Source organism: Panthera tigris, chromosome E2 (genome assembly GCF_018350195.1).
Source record: "Panthera tigris isolate Pti1 chromosome E2, P.tigris_Pti1_mat1.1, whole genome shotgun sequence".
Lineage (NCBI taxonomy): Eukaryota > Metazoa > Chordata > Mammalia > Carnivora > Felidae > Panthera > Panthera tigris.
In genome coordinates, this window is record NC_056674.1 from 21,076,838 (window position 1) to 21,080,861 (window position 4,024).

Below are 4,024 nucleotides of genomic sequence, written 5' to 3' on the forward strand. Positions count from 1 at the left end.
ATGGCGGAGATGGGGTATTCTGCTTCATCCTCGGGGTGGTGGGCTTTTCCCCGGGGAGGAGGCCCACTGCCTGTGGGCCTCTCGGGAGACACCAGTTAGCCAAGCGTCAGCGCCAGGGTGTGGGCTGTTCCCGCATCCTGCCAGGAGGCGCCCCAAGTCAGGTGAGCCCACGGGTCCCGCGCCCCCGGAGGCCAGAGGGTGATCCACATCTAGGCCGGCTCCTCAGAGGGCAGGAGAGCGGGGCTCCTCTAATTCCATCTGATCCATTTATGAATACTTGCAGTAGCCTCCTGTCACGGAGCCTGAGTTTCTGGAAGAAACACGCCGACCTTGTATCCCTGAATCGTGGAGAAGGAGAGAAGGATGCAAAGTTCCTCTAGCGCCGGGCGGCCCAGACTTCCTCCAGGATTATTCACTTGTACATTCTTTTTAAAAATAAACTTCCTTTTGGGGCACCTGGGTGGCTCAGTCGGTTAAGCCACCGACTTCGGCTCAGGTCACGATCTCACAGTCCCTGAGTTCGAGCCCCGCTAAGGCTCTGTGCTGACAGCTCAGACCCTGGAGCCTTCTTCGGATTCTGTGTCTCCCCCTCTCTCTGAACCTCCCCCCGTTCATGCTCTGTCTCTCTCTGTCTCAAAAACAAATAAGCATTAAAAAAAAAATTTAATAAAAAAAATAAGTAAATAAAAATAAACTTCCTTTTAAATGTTCCAAACCAGTTATTTACTTTTAAAGGAAAGTATTTGCCAATTTAATACCTGGATACATATCAATAGCCGTAAAGAGGGGATAGTTTTGAAGTGGCTACAATGCCCAGCCCGTCGGCCCACTCTGCTGCCCCCAGAGTCTCACGCGCACGCACACACTCATACACACACACACACACACACACACACGCGCGCGCGCGCGCGCAGCATGGTGCGTGCGACACACACCCATCCCACACATCCCACAAGACGCACACGCGTGAAACGGTACACGACACCGAGAACACGTGGTACGCTCACCCCACACAACGCGCAGGCGCACAATCACGTGACCGCTGCCAGACTAACACCGTGACGGCCCCCGCCGTAGTCGCGCAGCGCACACAGAGCGCAGGCGCGCGCCGGCCACACCCAACGTACACGCCCTGAATCCTGCTGCACACAGAGCACGCCCCCACCGCAACGCCTGCGAAACTAGCACACGGCGCAGCCACGTCTGCCACAACACACAGCAGGTACGATGTGCGGGCACACGCCCGCAGAGTCCACACTCTTAAGAAAAAGAAAGGTGGAAGGAAAGCCCGGGAAGTGGTGTTTTGGGTAATTATCCGTTTCCTTGCAGTGTTTTTCTGCATTGTCTAAATTTCCTACAAGGAGCAGGTATTGATTTATAACATGAGGAGAGGATCACCATTTTGTCAGCCAGTGGTTCCTTCCTGTGGCAGCCCCTGGCCCCCGTGGATCGGTGCCCCGATGCCCGTTATGTTGGGTTCCTGGCAGAGGAAGTTGCTGGTGGCCTGGGGAATCCAGGGATTTTCTGCGAGGGCGTCGCTCAGCCCTTGGCCCCTCCATCTGCCCTGCCTCGAATCTAATTTGGCTGCAAGGATGCCAGGGTAGGGGGCCCAGGCTCTGGCTCCCTGCAGGGTCTCTGGCTCAGTCCTACCACCCTACCCCACTCTCCCATCATTTTGTTCCGTGGAATGGAGTTTGTTTATTTGCACTTACTTTGTGTATTTACTTATTTTGAGTTTATTATATTTTGTTTATATGTTTATTTATTTTGAGAGAGACAGAGAGAGAGACACTGCACTTGTGTGTAAGTTGGAGGAAGGGCACAGAGAGAGAGAGAGAGAGAGGCAGAGAATCCTAAGCAGGCTCTGTGCTGTCAGTGTAGAGCCCGACTCAGGGCTCGATCCCACGAGCCGTGAGATCATGACCTGAGCCGAAATCAAGAGTCGGACGCTTCACTGATGGAGTCAACCAGGTGCCCCTACTGATATATTTTCATAGGTTACAATTGCAGAGGGCTGACCCGATGTCCAGAGGCTATTAGCCACAGTGATGCATAATATTCAAGCAGAATTGCGGTCAAGGATGCAAACTTTGTCTCCCGCCTTCTCCATCAGGTTGAAGAGCGCAACAGAGTGGGCGTTCACCTTCTGGCTTTACAATTTGTTCTGCTGAGTCTGTACGTCACCTGATCTCTTGTAGGCTCCCGGAGCCACATGCTTCGCCTTCTGATGGCAGCCCAGAGTCCCTGAGAAGTGTCGCTTTGGCAACTGGAGACCTTCCGAGCTCCCTGCTCCTTTTGGGGGCAGTGATGACACGTCTGGATTCGAGAAGGAGCAAAGGCCCTGGGGCTCAATAAGCATGGTTGTGTTGCCATCCTGAGGCGAGACACCTGGACACGATGTGTGAATACTAGGGTTTCTGATACTGATACAAACTTGTTCCAGTCCAATCCAACAGCAATACCAGGGTTGCCGTTTTCCCTCTGAGCAAGGCTCGAACAACGTGTCAGTCTCCAACGGGACAGTAGATACTATACGATGAATAAAATCAGGTTTCCTATTTTGTCTGTGTTACCCGAGAAGCCGAGGAGATCACAGACATTGGGTGCACGATGCCAATGCTGGTGATTTCGTAAACAAGCTAGGAAAGTGTAATGAGCAAGGAGACGCACACACACGGGTGCATCCACCAGATGGACTTTGGCGGTGTGAGGGAACAGGGACATGGAAACTGGAGCCTGAGGTGTAACAGCGGATGAGCAAAGCTACGGCTGAGAAAACGAGTTCACGCCAAAGGAACAGCACGCATGGACACCCTGAGGCAGGAGAGGACAGACGACGCCCAGGATCTCAAAGGAGCAGAGTGGCGACAAAAGGGAAAGCCGGTGAGCCCACACTGGCTGAGACTGAAGGGCTGGGGCGGGATGCAGACCAGGAAGCCACATCAGGTTTTGGTGTTTATGTGCCGGGCAATGTGACACGTGAAGGACACGTTTTCAACAAGTATGCAGCAGTATGTAAGGCATTCAAAAATATGAAAAAGAACACGACCCACACCACCTGGGCTCTACATCTCTCTGCCTCCAGGTGGAGTCTTGTTGGCTTGATCTGTGCTCTAGTGGGTTGACCCCTCTGCACCCCCCACTGGCTTCCTCTTGCATTCGTCCAGGGGGAGCCCAGCAGGAGACTGGAGGACATAGCAAGTGAGGGATTGATTAGGTCAGGCTCCATCTATGCAGCCGTTTTGTTCCTGGTAACTGCCTCTTTAGCTCAGCCGGTGGGAAACACCCCAGGGGCCCTTGTGGTGTCCCAGCACCCTGTAAACAGCCCCTCAAAACTTACTCAGTCGAGTGTGCCTGCTGTTTCCTGCAAGGACCCACCTCCTGGGCTCAGGAATAAAGGACAGGGACATTTGTGTGTCTCTCCTCGGTTAAAACCCCTTCTTCTCCCTCAAAAGTAACCACTATACTTCATGCTGTGTTCTCATCCCCTTGCTTGGTTTTCTGCTCTTAGCCCCTCACTTACAGCCGCAGCTCCCGGCGCTCTGCCCCGCACTTTCTATTCCAGTGCAGTCTTGGGATCAACTTCCAGTTTTCAGCAATAGCATTTTTTCGTTGTTTTTGTTTTGTCTGAGGACTTGCTCTGGCCATCAAAGTCTACTTTGTCCCCATCACCGCATGCCAGAAGTACCCGGGGATTAATACCTCCTCCCAGCAGCCCTCAAACAAATATGGACGGGAGTTGGTGCATACATACTCCAGCTCCCTCACCTCTCCGATGAGATATCCTGGGACACAGGGTTTCTCTGGAGGATTAAGCTCTGCTTACCCAGCAAGGAAGGTGCTTTGACACTGCACCTCTCACTGGCTCCCTTCCCCTCCCTCTCACTACCTCTCTTCCTGACTCGTGTTTTCTAAGATCGGCTCTTAATTTTTTTTTTAAAGTTTATTTATTTTTGACAGAGAGAGAGACAGAGCATGAGTGGAGGAGGGGCAGAGAGAGGGAGACACAGGATCAGAAGCAGGC

The 4,024-nt window shown here is 52.8% G+C and overlaps 1 long non-coding RNA gene across 1 annotated transcript; it reads left to right on the forward strand.

Moving 5' to 3' along the window:
* The first annotated feature begins 1,109 nt into the window (after nt 1-1,109).
* LOC122234280 lies at nt 1,110-3,411 on the forward strand. Its single transcript, XR_006212045.1, has 2 exons — nt 1,110-1,222; nt 2,114-3,411. It is a non-coding gene; the product is annotated as an uncharacterized LOC122234280 (long non-coding RNA).
* The last annotated feature ends 613 nt before the right edge of the window (nt 3,412-4,024 follow it).